This window comes from Geotrypetes seraphini, chromosome 3 (assembly GCF_902459505.1).
Source record: "Geotrypetes seraphini chromosome 3, aGeoSer1.1, whole genome shotgun sequence".
Lineage (NCBI taxonomy): Eukaryota > Metazoa > Chordata > Amphibia > Gymnophiona > Dermophiidae > Geotrypetes > Geotrypetes seraphini.
This window is the reverse complement of record NC_047086.1, coordinates 322,402,093-322,421,574: the sequence shown is the minus strand read 5'-3', so window position 1 is coordinate 322,421,574 and position 19,482 is coordinate 322,402,093. Positions and strand designations below refer to the sequence as shown.

At 44.2% G+C, this 19,482-nt stretch overlaps 1 protein-coding gene across 1 annotated transcript in view; it reads left to right on the top strand.

The window, feature by feature from the left end:
• Positions 1-1,898: 1,898 nt before the first annotated feature.
• Positions 1,899-19,482, top strand: part of SYNDIG1 (synapse differentiation inducing 1) — a 311,029-nt gene continuing 293,445 nt past the window's right edge. The window contains exon 1 of the mRNA XM_033939815.1: positions 1,899-2,462. The gene's annotated coding sequence lies outside the window, so the exon portion shown is untranslated. The remainder of the gene's footprint in view (positions 2,463-19,482) is intronic.

The following is a 19,482-nucleotide window of genomic DNA, read 5'->3' as shown; positions in this document are numbered from 1 at the left end:
TTTTCTTTGTTTGAGAGTCAAGGACTGTTAGAGACTCTGCTACACCTGGGACATTGCTAAGAAACTTTGGAACATGATCCAGACCAGGCTGGTTACTATGATATTTTGTTTGTGTTATTTTTGCCAAAGACCATTGGAATACAATTTCTGTTGATGCATTTTGTTTGGACTTGGGAATTGAACAATAAATTTGATTTCTTCATTTTAATTACTTACCTGTCTGAGGCCATTCTGTGTATGCACTTAAGATAAGTTTTGCACAACAGGGACTTCCTCCTTCTTGAGGAAGCACGCTGGGGAGAATATTGCGAGCGTGGGCCGGTTACTGCAAGCCTTAAGGACCGGCCACGCTACAATATACATTGTGGATATCCTGAAAACCTGACTGGCTTGGGTACCAGATTACTTAATTAATGTTGCACATTCAAAGAGTTGCGATTTTGCACACTTAAAGATTTACAGAGGTGGTGGAGGATCAATGATTAGTATACGGTTGCTCTGGCTGAACAGCTATTCCAGCTGACTTGTATGTACTAGCAACCTATCTGAGATCCTTTCTTCAAAATCCTTGATGCAGATTTATTAATAAACATTTTTCATCATTACTGTACTATTTTTTAAATTATATTCCCTCTAAAAGTCAATAAGATCCACTTGTGGTTCTATATTTATACCTTGGGTACCTTTAGGACCAGGTTTGGGAACCACAGCCCTAGTATTTTCAAATGCCATACCTTCTAATCCCATAACTGCTACACCTGCTACCATTAAGGAGGGAATTATATAAGAGGGCGCCAACAATTAGGTGACATATTACTAGGGTTAACAAATATGGTGGAACACTTATTGTGTGTATAATGTGATTTAAATCAAGGGAAAAAAAGACCTCAAAATACTCCGAGAATGCAATCAATAAGTCGCAACCTCTTTGGGGTTGGGTATCATCACTGGTCAGAAACCCTTGAATATTTTATTTTTGATTGAATTTTAAATTTTTTTTCAATTCTTTCGTGATTAATTCTTAAATAAATGATATTGTGATTAAATATCCAATTTTTCTTCTTATAGATTGAATGACCAGCAACTATGTATTCAAAATTCACATGATTTTTATCTGGCTTATCTATGAAATACTGTTAAGCACTTATCTTAATAACCCGACAGAGGCCCAGTCCGTTTCGCACCAACGGGCTTCTTCAAGGGTAATGATAGGGCTTATTGGTTTGCCAGTTTGAATTAGATATTGCTCATCGCTCAGTTGTGGAGCTGCTATTCATTCTGCTATCACGAGACAATAAGTGTTCCACCATATTTGTTAATTTCAAAATTTGTTATTTGGACAGTTTATTCAGTTTCCAATTGCTTCATTCAGTCCATATTACTAGGGTTGCCAGATTTTCCCAAAGGAAAATCTGGATCCATGGTCATGCCCCCAGGCCTGCCCCATTCTGCCTATGTCACGCCCCGTTCCGCTCCCCCCCTCCCCCCCATGGCATCTGCACATGCGCGGATGCAACACATTGATATCATCGCATTGCCTCCATGCATGCGCGGATGCCCCTTCCTGACACGATTTTGATGGGAAGCTTTTCAAAACCTGGACAAAGAGCCGGGTTTTGAAAAGCTGTCTGGCCCCCCACCCCCCGGGCATGTCCTCGAAAAGGAGGACATGTCCGGGAAAATCCAGACATCTGGTAACCCTACATATTACCACAGGCGGTGAGTCTACTCTATAAGAACACTGAGGCACATAAATGCTCTTATAAGACTGTGTTCAGAGAACCTGGTTTGTTCCAACACATCTTTCTCTAGGACCTTGAAAAAGCCTTTCTCCTTCTCACTCTCCTTCTCTCTCGCTCTCTGGCTCATTACTGTCAAGCGACCAGTGGCTGCCCTCATGTCCCACTTATGTATAGCATCCAGCTCCTCTCTCCCCGTCTTTTTTCCTTGCTTCTTTCACTCCCTCATGAGCGGATTACTGCTGAGCTATGTGAAGGGCAGCAATTTTACTAAGAGCGAGAGAGCAGGCTGCAGAGGAAAAGTTGTCTCATCCTTGTTGTGCAGTGTTTTTGAGTCATCCTGCTAGTACTCCAGTACTAGGTTGCAGTCAAGTCTGAAGGCGTGCACAGAAATACTGCCAGTGCATTTTTGAAAAGAAAACAATATTTATCCAGCCGTTTTTAAAGTTGTTTTTTATTTTTATTTGTCTTTTCACTTTTTATCTTTTGCTTCCCTCTTATTACGTACCCCTGTGAGATCAACTGATGGATCCATTTCTCCCCATTGCCTGCTCGTAGCGTTCCATTTGCAAGCAGCGTGGGTACTGTGCGGTGGTGTGCGTGTGACAGGCACCAGAAAAGAGAGTCTTGGCAGGGATAATATGGAACCCTACGTTCTTCACTAGTTGATGCAAAGCAGCACAAAAGAGGCACTCGATTCCGATCGTTTCACCGTGGGAAAAGGTAAGTTTTCCCTTGCTCTATTGAGAATCCGAGCACGAGCTTCCGCTGCACTCTGCAAATATGCACCAGAGTCCACAAGGGGAAAACAAATGGATTTTAAGAGCAGCGGGGTAGATTTGCATGCATAGTAACTTTGGCACGCGGGATCTTCTTAATCCTTAATATGCTTTTGTTGTTGAATTGAACATCGATTGCATTTTTGAATATTCATCCTTGGGGGTTTGGTTTTTTGTTGTTTGTTTTTTTTCCAATACAGCCTACCCATTTCACTGTGTAGTAGCTAGATAGCGTGGCGGAATGCAACGCCAATCTGGTTGAGCTATCTCCAAACAAGATCGATAAAGCAAGGAGAGGGAAGAACATAATGTCTTTTCCTTTTACTTGACATATTTGGGGGTTTTCAAGGGAATGTGTACACAAGTCATCTTCAGGCTTCACAGAGCTGTCATTTGTAAGATTGTGTGATTATTGATTTTTTTTTTTTTTTAAATCAGATATTGGAGTGCATAAGGTACAGTTTGGGCTGGTGTCTTTGCATTCTGCAGAATGTGCATTTCTCATTGTTCACTGATACGTTTGATTTCCCTTACAAAGGGGAATGTTTTAGAAAGGAGAAAAGCATCACGCCTTCTACATGGCCCCCTGCCCTGTGTGACCAGAATTGTTATGCAGAATGAGGTTTAGTATTCATAGCTGTCTCTGCCATGAATATTGTTGTTTCTTAATAAAGTTTGTAATATATCCAGCATGAGTCCCGATGCAAGATAAAAACAATAAATTGACTGAACACTGTAGACCAGCCCCCCTGGGGTGGACATAGTGGTTAAGAGCCCAGAACATAGTGGGGATGATGAGTGCATGGCAAATACAAGGGTGCTCGGATTTGGACTTCTATCTGGAAGTCTGCAGTAGATGAAACAGGCAGACGTGAACAGGGGCAAAAGGAGTGAAAAAGTACAAGCCAGTGAGAAAAGAAAGAGAATACTGGTGACTGAAGACAAGTAAGAAAAAAAGAAGAACATAGAAAACCAGACACACAGCAATAAAAAAAAGAGAAAACTTATCAGCCAAAATAAACATATATGGGGAAACAAAGAGGAAAAGAAGGGGTGAATGGAAAGAAACTAGAGAGACGTAGGGTAAGAGAATGGAGGGAATGTGAGCGATGAGCAAACAAATTTAAAGAACATACAAAATTAGATCATAAAGTACAAAACTTCCCCAAGTCAGTTTGACATATAATGAGAAATAGGTAATATTTTAACCAAGACTTGAAATTTTGAAACTTTTAGAAAAAAAAACTGTACAAAATAAAAAAAAAAAAGAACTACAAGCAAAACTTATATACTGTATATAAAAAAGCACTATAAAACTATACTATTCCTAAAGTTTAATCCCGAGATGTGGAGGAAAAGATCCTGGGAAATGGTAGAAGGTGGAATAAGAGACAAATGAAAAATATAGGAAGTGATACAAGGAGAGAAAATAGTGAAGAAACGGTGGTGCCAAAAGGGAAGAAAGGTAGAAAAGAAGGAAAGAGTTGGGGGTGAAGTGACATAGAAGATAAATATTGCTGTTTAAAAAAGCAGATTCATATGGAGATATTGAGAATAGAGAAAAATCATACAGTACAAAGATAATAAGAAAAAGGGAACGGGTGAAACCAGGTAAGATGAAACGAGATGAACGAGAACAGAATGGCAAGATAAAGGGCAACAAAGGTAGAAAGACATTTAAAAAAATATGTTTATGTGGTTCTGTGATTTGAAGAATTTGCATCCTTGTCTCAGATTTCTAAAAGTGGTCAAAGGGTGTCAACATTAAGGGCTCCTTTTACAAAAGCGTGCTAGGGTTTTTAGCATGTGGTAGCCAAAAATCTACTGCCTCCGAAAAAGGAGGTGGTAGTGGCTAGCGCGCTCGGGAATTTAACATGCTCTATTGCGCACATTAAGGCCCTAGCGCACCTTTGTAAAAGGAGCCCTAAACAGATACCTAACACATTTTTCAGATATACCAGGCCATATCTCTAAATATAAAAGACATCTAACTGCCTGGGGGGGTCTAATTTACCTAACTGTGTGTTGTCTCATAGGCACAGCATTAGGGAAAAGCCTCAATTAATCTAGCATAGAAGGTACTCTGAAGGTGTATGTTTCCTTTACTCATACAGATGCCATTTACAGAATATTGGACAGCTATATGCAAATTCCACTTACACGTTTAAGCCTACACTAGAGAATGACACGGGGACAAAATTCATCACAGTTCCCGTCCCCGCGGGAAATAATCCCATGTCATTTTTTAGTGTCTATTTCAACCTCAGTCCTTCTACACCAGCATTCTTCAAAGCAAAGCTTGCGGGTCAGTGGTTGTGGCCATTCATACTCTGATTCTTATGTGAGCCAAGGATAATGAAGCCATTGTGACATCACTGATGTGATTGGCTCTTAGACACTGGTGGAATGAGGCATTATGACATCACAATATCTTCTCTGGATACCAGAGACTGTCATTCTGTAGTGTCTGTTTCAACCTCAGTCCTTCTACATCAGCATTCTTCAAAGCAAAGCTTGCGGGTCAGTGATTGTGCCCAATTATACTCTGATTCTTCCCTCTCTCCTTAAAGAATGACATGAAGATGGTTTCCCGCGGTTATCCGCGGGGACGGGAACGGTGATGAATTTTGTCACCGTGTCATTCTCTACACTACTGTTAAAGAAACAGGCTGGTAGGGTGTTTTTCTTTAAAGAGTTTTGCTGTGGATTACACCTGTTTTAGAGAAAATATGTTTGCACTGATTAACTCTATAACATGTAAACATTAGCACGGCATTAAAAGAAAGTATTGACATAATGAGAGCAATTATACCTAAAAGTCTGAGATAGGTACATAATTTATTCTATAAATTACATGCATCTGTGTCCTGCCCATGCTCCACCCAGACTCCTATCTGCCAGATACATGCTATCGGGCTCTTTATTAAAAAAAAAAAAAAAAAATGTCCAAAAAGCATCCTACATTGCCACTTGGGCGTCCTAATCGTCAGGACGTCCAAGTGCCGATAATTGACACCACCTTTCTGGACCTCTAGCGAGGTGACCCGGTCTCTGTACATCCAGAGCATGAGATGGGCTTGGTGGAGGCGTGTTATGGGCAGCCTTTGGGCATGCTTGAGGGCAGGTTGTCTTGCAGCGATAATCCAACATTTTGCAAGACATCCTGGATGGAATGTACATGTTTTAGAAGCGTCTAAGTGCCACAAAGGTGCCCAAACTGACCAGATGACTATTGTATGCATCAAGGTAAGACCCCCCTCCACACCCACACACTCTCCCAGTGATCACTGAACCCCTTCCGCCTTCCGCCACTCAAAAATGAGAACAAAAAGGTGCATTCCTGTCTCTAAACCAGCAGTATTTTAAGTAGCTGGTGGGTGGGCTAATGAACCATAGAGAGGAGGACCCAGGCCCATAAGCCGCTTTAATCACTACATTTCAGGTAGTATGTGTGAGCCCACCCAAACCCTACTATACTGCCAAATAGGTGCCCCCTATAGCCTTAAGTGCTATTGGGGTGGTAAATAAGTGGGTAAAGTAGGCTTTGGGGGGTTCACCAGAAATTATAAGGGGGTTATGGTGAGATTTGCATCTGGTGCCCTATATGTGAAGTTCATAGCAGTGATCGCTAGGGTGTTCCATTCCTCTGTTGGGATATGTGTGTGGCCAGTCTATTACTAAACTGGCCATTCCCATGTCCAAATGGTCTGCATTTGGATGTTTTCAACATGGATATTTTTCTGATTGAAAATGGGGTAAAAAGTTAGATGTCCCGGTAGCCAAGACGTTTAAGTAGACGGTTTTCAAAAAAAGAAATATATTCAGACGTTCAGCAGTTTGCCATTTGAAAGTGGACATTTCTGTTCCTCCAACTTTGGACATCCAGCTTGAAACGTTCAAGTTGGACTTAGACGGGGTTTTTTTCCCCCGAAAATACCTCTCTATGTAAAATAGTTTGGAATGTATATTTACTGAATAGCGCTTAGGCCACTGTTCTTAAATGCAAGGTCTGTAGGAAAATAGCTACCTCTGCCATCATTCAGGGTTTGTTTGTTCTGGGGTTTTTTGGGGTTTTTTTGGGGGGGGGATATTGCTTTCAGGATGCAGGCCTGGCACTAAAGAACATTGTGTCAGCTTACTTCCGCCACAAGCCAGCAATCAGCAAGCCAGGCCAAGCTCTTCCTCTGAAAAACATCACATGTGTCAGCTCTGCAGAGATGGACCTCCTTCTGTCTTCTTGGTGTGTTCACACTGCATGATGTGCATGAGCTTCCTTTCCTGAGAAATTTTCTGCCCCTGCTTCCCTCACCCCTATGGTTAGTCTCTCTCTCTCTCTTTCTCTTCTCTCTCTCTCATTCTTCCCCACTTCCTGTGACTCTGGCATCTCTCTCTCCCTCTTCTGTCACACGGACCTCCAGATTTTTGTTTCTTTTCTGTCAATGATTAAACCAGCCTGAATCCATCTGACCCAAAGTCCTTCCCTTTGCCATGCCCTTCTCTGAAACAACTTCATATTGCCACATGGAAGGAAATATCTCAGGATTGGAAAGAGGAAATCTAGCTTAATCACTGCATGTGAATACATGCACTATGGAGCAGAGGTAGAAGGAGGTAGGGAGAAATGCTGGACCTGTGAGTGGGGAGGAAATGAAAGGGGGACAGACATCAGATGGGGGAGAGATGGTGGACTCATGGAAGAAAAGAGTGAGAGATGCTGAGGGGAGTGAGAGATGATGAGAGGGAGGGCTGTCAGGGGAAAGAGAGGGAGAGATGCTGCCTCCAAGATGGGAGATGTGGGAGGAAGGGAAGATGGAGGGGAGAAGCTTTACCCAGGAAAGCACAGAGACTCAATAGAGATGTTGGAGAGGAAGGGTGCATAGGGGCAGGGACACAGTGGGGCAGTTCTAGAAAAGAAGAAATAAGGGGATTGAAGGGTAATGTTGGATGGAAGGGAAAGGAAGGAAAGAGAAAATAGATGAGCAAATGTTGCACATGAATGAAGAGAGCAGATGCTGCATATGGATAGACGGGAGGGGAGGAATGAAACATTAGATAGATTTGAGGATACAGATGCCCTCTTCTATCAAACTGCAATAGCAGTTTTTAGCGCGGGGAGCTGCGCTGAAGGGCCTGCGCTGCTCCCGATGCTCATTGAGTTCCTATGAGCATCGGGAGCAGCACTGGCCATTCAGCGCGGCTCCCCACGCTAAAAACTGCTATCGCAGTTTGATAGAAGAGGGCCAGAAAAATGGAAGGATAGTGACAAAACAATAATGGATGTAGGGCAGGAAGTGAAGAAGGAAGGAAGATAATGAATGAAATATGTCAGATTTGCGAATTTGACTCTGCTGTCTTTCTATTTTGCACTGTACAGGAGGAAATGTATTTCTTTCTATTTCTCTGATGTTGCACTGCAAACAGAGTCTGGTTTCAGTGTGTATATGTTAGTACTTTATTTATAGAATTACCGTTAATGGGAGTATATGCCAAGGGATAATGCATAAGCACATATGAACAGCCATTTTGGGCCAAACCAATGGTCTATCTAGTTCAGTTTTCTTTTTCCATAGTGGCCAATCTAGATCACAAGTACCTGGCAACACAAATGGTAGCAATATTCCATGCTACCGATCCAGAGCAAGCAGTGGCTTCCCCCTTATCTGTCTCAATAGCAGACTATGTACTTTTCTTCCAGGAATTTGTCCAAACCTTTCTTAAACCCAGCTATGCTAACTGCAGTAACCACATCCCTCAGATCTTAACTATTCTTTGAGTAAAACAATATGTCCTCTTATTTATTTTAAAAGTATTCCCATGTAATTTCATTGAATATCCCCTGGTTTTTCTACTTCTTGAACGGGTGAAATATTGATTCACTTTTACTCATTCTACACCACTCAAGACTTTGTAGACCTCAATCATATCTCCCCTCAGCTGTCTCTTTTCCAAGCTGAAGAGCCCCAACCTCTTTAGTCTTTCTTCCTATAAGAAAAGTTACATTTCTGACTAAGATCAAAAGGATTCAGGAGTCCTCTGACAAAGATGCAGAATCAGAGATTAGAGTAGTTCAGACACAGTAGAGGAAGCTTTTCTCTACAAATAATAAAGACCTGGGATTTGGGTGAAGCATAACAGAAGTGTCAGAAACTACAAGAAGAGAATGGAGCCATTTAAATGCAGCTGGTAAAAGAGGAAGACCTGACACAAAATCAACATAGGCAATTGAGCAAGAGTGAGTTCCAGTCTACATGGAAAAGTGCCGCATGGGTAGGGAGAAGAGATTCAAAGGAAACCAGGACACAATAGATGGAAGAGCTACAGAGTAGGGAAAATGAGCCCACAAAATGTGATCCTCTAGTGGCAGAAGTATGGTCAAAGGTAGAGGAGACTCAGTCCTGGGAAATCTTTTTTGTTCACCAAGAGGAGCATTTGGAACAGAAAAGAGAATGGCCACATACCCAGTTGAGAAATAAAATACGGGAACTTCTGTGCCTGTCTCTGGAAAGAGAACAGGAGGTCACAGCATTGGGAAAGAGCCTGGAGAGGAGGAAAAAGAAGGTCACCCTCATGAGGGAGCAAATGACCCTTATGGAATCCTCCATAGTCTGCAGAGGCAGATAGATGACCTATTCTGTGAAATATAAAAGGCAAGAGAGCATGCACAGGCTTCAGAGGCACAACATGAGAGCAGTGGCGTACCTAGGGTATGTGGCACCCGGAGCCCATCATTTTTTGACACCCCTCCCCATGCAAAAAATATTTTTTATAATGGCCATGAAACAGAATAAATGGTCAAAATAGAAACAGACAGTGAAAATTTTCTTTTATTGAACCTCATATATGTAATCATTATTCCAAACATAACATAACATAACATAAATTATGTCTGAATTGTCATGACATCAGAAGTACATATGGAGTAGTTGCAGGTGATGCTTGGGACAGTTCTGATTGTGTTAGTTCGGTTTTATGTGTTTTTTGAACAGAAGGGTTTTTATTTCTTTTTTGAAAGTTTTGTTGTCTGTAGTCTAGGTCAATAGGTTGTAGAGTTGGGGGTCAAGTGTTGCAGCTCGAATAGCTAAGAGGTTGTCAAACAGTTTTTGGCTTTTGATGTTTTTGGTTGGAGGGTGTGTGAATGGTGCGTGAGTTCTCCTATGTCTGGTTGAGGTGGACTGAATTATTTAGCTGAAGAAATTAGTTACCCCCCCCCCCTCCCATTCCACACACATTAATTTTCTTCCATTTTTGTTCCCATTATAAAAAACACTGATAAGTTCCCAGAAAAAAAATACATTAAAATAAGAAGTGAAAACAAAGGCCCCTACAGATGAGAACATAACATAAGAATAGCCTAACTGGGTCAGACCAATGGTCTATCATGTCCAGTAGCCCATTCTCATGGAAGCCAATCTAGGTCACTAATACCTGGTCAAAACCCAAAGAATAGCAACATTCCATGCTACCGATCCAGGGCAAGCAGACACTTCCCCCATCTCTTAATAACAGACTATGGACTTTTCCACCAGGAATTTGTCCAAATCTTTCTTAAAACCAGCTACACTATCTGCTTTTACCATAACTTCTGGCCACTTCATTTTTAAGTTTAGATCTTTCCTTCCAAACAGAGACCTTGCTAGATGTCAAATACAGCACAAGGTAACTTCACACGGACTTAACGGTGCAGGAAATGTAAATCTCCTCATATACCCACCACATAGTGCAAAAATGTGCAAAGGTCTGTTTTTTTTCTTTCAATCACTACATAGCCTAATGCCATACAAGGTCAATGCTAAGGTTAGCAAAGTTTCCTTCCTTGAACCAGAAGGAGATACTTACAAACCACTAGAAGAGATCTCAAAACAACTACCCAGGAAAAAGACCCACTCAATGTGTGAACCAGTTGAGTGGAGTGGACTAACTGGGGGTGGAAATGGGCCCAGAGTTTGCTCAGCAGAATTTCCCAGACCACCTCTTCCTCTCAACACATTGACACGCTGCCACCACCACCACTAGGAACACCTCACCGGGTAGGCCAGCAATGCTATAAACTTTATAAAACACATTATTATATTTTCTTATAAAGCACATATTTTAACTGAATTCTCTGACATCCTCAGCCTTTCCATTCACAAAAATAGAAGGAAGAAAAGTTCCCATTTCCTGCTGTCTCGTGTCCCCGGCCTATACAATATTTTTCTTCTGCAGACCCTTCAAAAGACTGATCAAATCCTCATTTCACTTGCATTATAAAGTACTGAGGATGCTATCTCTCACCAATCCCAGGTCCTAAAGTCTAAGACAGTAGCGCAAACTAGTGCTGCCAGATTCAGGAAAAAAAATTTCGATTCGATTCAGCCTATTGAATTGGTTTATCAATTCGATTTTCCTGCCCAATTGGGTGTTTTTTTAAAACATCCTGGTGGGTTTATTTTATAGCTTTTTCACCCTCCTTTGGCTTCTCCTAACCACACTGACGCTGTGGTGTAAATAAAATAAAGAAACAAAAAGGACTTTTCCTCTCTCTGTTAAATCCTAGCTCACGTTTGCGGTCTAACACCAGCTCTGGCAGGATACACATTTCAAATCTGACATATTGTAATCACAAAACAGAAAATAAAATTAGTTTTTCTATCTTTTGTTGTCTGGTTATTTTTCAAATTTTGTTGGTCCAAGGCTCTGGTTGTCTTCTGATAACTTGCTTGCCAGGGTCTCCTTCTTTCTTCTTTTTCCGTGCTAATCATCCATCTACCATCTCTGTCCTCCCCTTCCGTTTCCCTTCCCTTCCCCGGATGTCTGGCATCTTTCCTTTTTTTTGTCTCCCTCCACAGATCCACCTTTTCTTAACTACCCTTTCATCCAGCATCCCTCCCTCCTTCCCCACCACCCCAGGGTCCACCATCTCTCCCTTTCTTTTCCCAACTACCCTCCTAACCAGTATCTCTATCCCCCCCTCCACACTATCCCTTGTGTCCAACTTCTCTCCCTTACTGTTCCTTCCCTCCCTAAAACCCATGGTCCATCATCTCTCTCCCTCTCCTCTATTTTCAGACCCATTATTTCTTCCCATCCAAAGTCTGGCATATGCACGTCTCTTTGAACCCCTCCCCCTTCCCTCCGTGTACTTCTACACCAGGGCCCCCCTCCCCTGAAGGCCTGTCCCCCCCTTAAAGGTCTGCATCCCACCCCTGAAGGCCTGTCCCCCCTTGAAGGCCTTCCTGCCTGTCCCCTTTGAAGGCCTGTACCCCCCTTGAAGGCCTGTCCCCCCTTGAAGGCCTGCCTCCCCTTGAAGGCCTGCCTGCCTGTCCCCCTTGAAGGTCTGTCCCTCCCTTGAAGGCATGTCCCCCTGAAGGCCTGGCTCCTCCCCCCCAAGGCCTGCCTGCCCGCCTCACCCTGAAGGCCTGCTGCCCCCCCGAAGGACCACTTGCTCCCCCCCACGCTGCGGTCCCGCCCCTCCTCTGATGTCAGAGGAGGGGCGGGACTGCGGTGGAGGAAACAGAGCCGAAGCAGCACAAAGATCGCTGGCATCGCGATCATGCTGCAGGCTGCTTCTCCAGGTAAATGGTGCGGGGAGGCCAAGGGGAGGAGAATCCAGACGCGAGACCCGGGGAGGTCGGGGGCTGAACCGGACACAGGGGGGAACTGGACCGGGAGCACTCCCTCAGGGCTTGCGCCCGGGGAGGACCTCCCCCCCCCCTTGGTACGCTACTGCATGAGAGAGACTTAGCTGAGCTTAGTTGGTCAGGTGACCAGCTCAAGCAGCAGAGCATCCTCATAGAAGAACTACATGTCAAAAAGGAGCAGCTTAAAAAGAGCTACCAGGCACTGGATGAGGAAAAAATAGATTGTGGAAGAGAGTTGACTCAAAAGACTAGAGCGCCACAGCAGAGGCGATTGCTCAAGTTTACAAACAAGTAACTATCCTAAAGCCATCAAATGAAACCTTTCAGGAACAGACAAGTGATCTCCACATGGAATGGAAGAATGCAGTGGCGTACCTAGGGTATGTGGCACCCGGGGCCCATCATTTTTTGACACCCCCCCATGTAAAAAAATATTTTTTTGTAATGACCATGAAACGGAATAAATGGTCAGAATAGAAACAGGCAGTGAAAATTTTCTTATATTCCAAACATAACATAACATAAATTATGTCTGAATTGTCATGACATCAGAAGTACATATGGAGTAGTTGCAGGTGATGCTTGGGACAGTTCTGATTGTGTTAGTTCGGTTTTATGTGTTTTTTGAATAGAAGGGTTTTTATTTCTTTTTGAAGGTTTTGCAGTCTGTGGTCGATGTCAATTGGTTGTAGAGTTGGGGGTCGAGTGTTGCAGCTCGAATGGCTAGGAGGTTGTCGAACAGTTTTTTTTCTTTTGACGTTTTTGGTTGGAGGGTGTGTGAATGGTGCGTGAGTTCTCCTATGTCTGTTTGAATTGGATTGAATTATTTAGCTGAAGAAATTAGTTACCCCCTCATCCCACACACATTAATTCTCTTCCATTTTTGTTCCCATTATAAAAAACACTGATAAGTTCCCAGAAAAAAAATACATTAAAATAAGAAGTGAAAACAAAGGCCCCTACAGATGAGAATATAACATAAGAATAGCCTAACTGGGTCAGACCAATGGTCCATCATGCCCAGTAGCCCATTCTCATGGTAGCCAATCCAGGACACTAATACCTGGTCAAAACCCAAAGAGTAGCAACATTCCATGCTACCGATCCAGGGCAAGCAGACACTTCCCCCATGTCTTAATAACAGATTATTGACTTTTCCTCCAGGAATTTGTCCAAATCTTTCTTAAAACCAGCTACACTATCTGCTTTTACCATAACTTCTGGCCACTTCATTTTTAAGTTTAGATCTTTCCTTTCAAACAGAGACCTTGCTAGATGTCAAATACAGCACAAGGTAACTTCACATGGACTTAGCTGTGCAGGAAATGTGAATCTCCTCATACACCCACCATATAGTGCAAAAATGTGCAAAGGTCTGTTTTTTTCTTTCGATCACTACATCGCCTAATGCCACACAAGCAGCGCTGTTACAAACATATTCTGTAGGTCAATGCTAAGGATAACAAAGTTTCCTTCCTTGGACCAGAAGGAGATACTGATAAACCACTGGAAGAGATCCCAAAACAACACCCAAAGACCCACTCAGTGTGTGAACCAGTTGAGTGGAGTGGACTAACTGGGGGATGGAAATGGGCCCGGAGTTTGCTCAGCAGAATTTCCCAGACCACCTCTTCCTCTCAACACATTGACACGCTGCCACCACCACCACTAGGAACACCTCACTGGGTAGGCCAGCTATGCTATAAACTTTATAAAACACATTATTATATTTTCTTATAAAGCACATATTTTAACTGAACTCTCTGACAACCTCAGCCTTTCCATTCACAAAAATAGAAGGAAGAAAAGTTCCCATTTCCTGCTGTCTCATGTCCCCGGCCTATACAATATTTTTTTTCTGCAGACCCTTCAAAAGTCTGACCAAATCCTCGTTTCACTTGCATTATAAAGTACTGAGGATGCCATCTCTCCCCAATCCCAGGTCCTAAAGTCTAAGACAGTAGCGCAAACTAATGCTTCCAGATTCAGGAAAAAAAATTTTGATTCGATTCAGCCTATTGAATTGGTTTTTCAATTCGATTTTCCTGCCCAGTTGGGTGATTTTTTTCAAAACTCCTGGTGGGTTTTATAGCTTTTTCACCCCCTTTGGCTTCTCCTAACCACACTGGCGCTGTGGTGTAAATAAAATAAAGAAACAAAAAGGACTTTTCCTCTCTCTGTTAAATCCTAGCTCACGTTTGCAGTCCAACACCAGCTCTGTCAGGATACACATTTCAAATCTGACATATTATAATCACAAAACAGAAAATAAAATTAATTTTTCTACCTTTTGTTGTCTGGTTATATTTCAAATCTTGTTGGTCCAAGGCTCTGGTTTTCTTCTGATAACTTGGGGTCTCCTTCTTTCTTCTTTCTGCATGCTAACCATCCATCTGCCAACTCTGTCCTCCCTTTCCATTTCCCTTCCCTCCCCAGGAAGTCTGGTATCTTTCCTTTTTTTCATCTCCCTCCACAGATCCACCTTTTCTTAACTACCCTTTCATCCGGCATCTCTCCCTCCTTCCCCACCACCCGAGTCCACCATCTCTCCCTTTCTTTTCCCAATTACCCTCCTATCCAGTATCTCTATCCCTCCTCCACACCATCCCTTGTGTCCAATTTCTCTCCCTTTCTGTTCCTTCCCTCCCTAAATCCCATGGTCCATCATCTCTCTCCCTCTCCTCTATTTTCAGACCCATTATTTCTTCCTCCCCCCCAAAGTTTGGCATATGCACGTCTCTTTGAACACCCCCTTCCCTCCGTGTACTTCTAAACCAGGGTCCCCCCCAAAGGCCTGTCCCCCCTTAAAGGTCTGCCTGTCCCCCCTTGAAGGCCTGCACCCCCCTTGAAGGCCTGTCCCACCTCCTTGAAGGCCTGTCCCCCCCCTTGTAGGCCTGTCCCCCCCTTGAAGGCCTGCCTGCCTGTCCCCCCTTGAAGGTCTGCACCCCCCCGAAGGCCTGCACCCCCCCGAAGGCCTGTCCTCCCCCCCTTGTAGGCCTGCCTTCCTGTCCCCCCCTTGAAGGCCTGTCCCCCCCCTTGAAGGTCTGCACCCCCCTGAAGGCCTGTCCCCCCTTGAAGGCCTGCACCTCCTTGAAGGTCTGCACCCCCCCGAAGGCCTGAACCCCCCCGAAGGCCTGCACCCCCCTTGAAGGCCTGTCCCACCCCCTTGTAGGCCTGTCCCCCCCTTGTAGGCCTGTCCCCCCCTTGAAGGCCTGCACCCCCCCCCGAAGGCCTGCACCCCCCCGAAGGCCTGTTCCCCCCTTGAAGGCCTGTCCCTCCCCCTTGAAGGTCTGCACACACCCCCAAAGGCCTGTCCCGCCCCTTGAAGGCCTGCCTGTCCCCCCCCCTTGAAGGCCTGTCCCCCCTTGAAGGCCTTCCTGCCTGTCTGTCACCCCCCTCCTCCTTGAAAGCCTGCCTGCCCGCCCGCCCCACCCCGAAGGACCCGCTCGCCCCCTGGCCTACCCACACCACTATGAAGCAGCACTACCTATGCTCCCGGCTTTGCCGTTCATTCCCCCCCCTACCACCCCCGAAGGACCGCTCGCCCCACTGACCTTCCTGCACCACCTATGAAGCAGCCGCAGCAGGATCCCGACGTCAGCGATCTCTGCGCTGCTTAGGCGCTGCTTCCTGCGCCGCGTTCCCGCCCCTCCTCTGACGTCAGAGGAGGGGCGGGACCGCGGCGCAGGAAGCAGCGCCCAAACAGCTCAGGTATCGCTGAAGTCGCGATCCTGCTGCGGGCTGCTTCACAGGTGGTGCAGGAAGGTCAGTGGGGCGAGCGGTCCTTCGGGGGTGGTGGGGGGGAATGAACGGCAAGGCCGGGAACACCCCCTCATGGCTGGTACCCGGGGCGGACCGCCCCTCCCGCCCCCCCCTTAGTACGCCACTGGAAGAATGTAACCCTATTAGTAGAGAAGTTGTCTGAAGAAAAGTCAGAAGTCAACCACATGCTTCAGGAACTGCAGGGACTGCTAAAGGAGGGCCCCAGCTGAGCAGGCTGAGCAGATGAGAAGAATTTCAATCTGGGAAATCAAGGAAAAAGCTCAGTGTCTTGTAGCAGCAGAAGTGGAGCTGGTGTGCTAAGGCACTCCAGTCTCTGGAGCTAGCTCTGTTATTGCTATGGGTGCTGAGCATCCCCCAAATTGAACAAACTCCCTGATTGTGACCCGGTAGAGGCCATTTCCATTGGGTTTAGCACCCCTCACTAATTTTGAAAAGTTGGCTCTTATGATTCCAGTCCCATATCTACTGCCAGACAGATCAAAACAAGGTATATCATAAGAACATAAGAATAGTCTTATTGGGTCAGACCAATGGTCCATCAAGCCCAGTAGCCTGTCCTTATGGTGGCCAATCCAGATCCCTAGTATTTGGCCAAAACCCAAGGAGTAGCAACATTCCATGCTACCGATCCAGGGCAAGCAGTGGCTTCTCCCATGTTTCTCTCAATAACAGACTATGGACTTTTCCTCCAGAAATTTCTGAACATTTCTTAAAATCAGCTATGCTATCTGCTCTTACCACAACTTCTGTCATTGTGTTCCAGAGCTTAACTATTCACTGAGTGAAAAAATATTTCCTCCTATTGGTTTTAAAAGTATTTCCCTGTAACTTCATCGAGTGTTCCCTAGTCTTTGTAATTTTTGAACGAGTAAAAAATCGATCCACTTGTACCCATTCTACTCTACTCAGGATTTTGTAGACTTCAATCATATCACCCCTCTGCCACCTCTTTTCCAAGCTGAAGTGCCCTAACTGTTTTAGTCTTTCCTCATACGAGAGGAGTTTCATCCCCTTTATCATCTTTGTCGCTCTTCTTTGAACCTTTTCTAGCAATGCTATATCTTGCTTGGGATAAAGAGACCAGAATTGAATGCAATACTCCAGATGAGGTCACACCATGGAGCGATACAGGGGCATTATAACATTCTTAGCCTTGTTAACCATCCCTTTTTTAATAATTCCTGGCATCCTGTTTGCTTTTTTGGCCACCGCCGCACAGTGGGCGTAAGGTTTCATCATGGTCTACAATGACACCCAGATACTTTTCTTGGGGGCTAACTCCCAAGGTGGACCCTAGCATCCGAAAACAGTGATTCAGGTTATTCTTCCCAATGTGCATCACTGCATTTGTCTACATTAAATTTCATCTGCCACTTGGACGCCCAGACCCAAGTAGAACTTAATCCAAGTGGAAGTAATGTGACTTCAGCAAGAGCTTTCCAGTGCAATCATAAGAACATAAGAATAGCCTTACTGGGTCAGACCAATGGTCCATCAAGCCCAGTAGCCCGTTCTCACAGTGGCCAATCCAGGTCCTTAGTACCTGGCCAAAACCCAAGGAGTAGCAATATTCCATGCTACCAATACAGGGCAAGTATTGGCTGCCCCATGCCTTTCTCAATAACAGACTAAGGACTTTTCCTCCAGGAACTTGTCCAAACCTTTCTTAAAACCAGCTATGCTATCCACTCTTACCACATCCTCTGGCAATGCATTCCAGAGCTTAACTATTCTCATTGGAATAGCAAGGGTAGAAGGCACCCAGGGCAGTGGTATTCCCACTTGTGCCCTGCTGTCCGCCTCCTCCTTCCTCCCTAACCTCCCATGCTCTCCTTTCAGCTCCCCCCTCCTTTCATGCCAACACTCGCGCCCTCCCTTCCCACCCCCATACCTCTTAAAATCTTCACCAGTACGAGCAGCTTCTCCAACCTGCTGCTCGTGCTGGCTTTCCCTCTGATGTCACTTCCTGGACCCGCAACCCAGAAGTGATTTTAGAGGGCCATCACGAGCAGCAGGCCAGAGTAGTTGCTCATGCTGGCGAAGATTTTAAAGAGGTACAGGGGGCAGGGAAGGGAGGGTTCAAGGTTGGCGGGGTGGGGGCAGAGAGGTGACTGCACCCCCATGAAGATGGCGCCTGGGGCGATCTGCCCTCCTCCTCCACCCCCTTACTATGCCACTGAGTGCAATGCCAATAGGGCAGTACCTTAAGCTTCAGAGACCTTTGTCTAATTTCATGCAAGAAAATCAAGAGGAGACAGATCAAGGGTTTTGTGCAAAATCTGGAGTGACTTGCTTTTGTGGAATACTTTTGAACCATTTTAAACAATGTGTCAAAGTCCAATTTTATCTTGTAGTAGAAAGCTACTGCCTCAGGGATCTTCTACTCTCTCAGTTTCAAGTTTCAAGTGTATTAAAATTTTGATTAAACGCAAATCAAGATTTCTAAGCGTTTTACAAGTTATATTCAAAAGAGGGCGACAAAATTGACAGATATCCACTTAACAACACTTGACTGACAAAAACATTATGAAAGTTAGGAGAATTACAAATTAAAAGTAAAGAGTACAGAAAAGGTAAACCACAAAAGGGAGGGGAAGCAGTCAGGATTATCGAGCAACTCTGGCTATGTTCAAGATCTATTTAGGAGTTATATGCATCCTGGAAAAGGTAAGTCTTTAAATTTCTATCTGTCAATTCCAAAGTGGACAGTTCCAGTATGGATGTAGAGTGCTCAGTAGCAGAACATATATGTTTATTTTTCCATGGAAAACAGTAAGAGTGCAATCTCCATGCTTCATCTCCAGGGTGTTGAGGAAATTCATTTGAGTCTTTTGTCAATGGTGAACCTGTCTTTATTGTTGCCTGTACTCTTTGCCTTCATCTTCTCAGCTAGTTTGACTGAAGTAAAAAAAAAAAAAAAAAAAAAACAACCAACATGTTGGTAGTGACATTTCTTCCCATGTTCACAAAAGGCTTTAGCAGTTTGAGGACAATATGTTGTGATTGTCTTTCCCTAAGTATGGTAAGCCATTCAAAAGGTTCTTGGTTTTGGTGGCTGCTGCAAGTCTGAATTTGATTTCAAAATTATCACTGGATAAATGGACACCTTGCTTTAGTAGAAAAAAGCTACTTATTGACCATCATGATTTCTTCTAGGTTGTACTTAGCAAGCAATACAATTCTCAATGAAACAGTTCCAGACTTCTGAAACTAATGCAAATTTGCCTGTTTCCCACCAAACTGATTTTGTTGACTTTATGTTCAACTATGCATCTCATAAAAATTCCTGGAATCTGTTTTATGGCATAGTGTCAGGGAAATATCTGTATTTACGTACAATTGATCAAAGACTTTCCACGGGCAGACAATTTGTATTGTAAGTGCTACAGGTATATAAAATCACAATGAAGGTATCAAGTTGCATGAAAGAAATTGTCCAGTTCTCGTGTTAGAGCTGTCACCTTACCTCATTTTCATCACACTTTATATATGGCAGAGGATAGCTTCAACACAGAGAAAAGTGGAAACGGACAATGAACACTCCACCGAAGATCATTGATG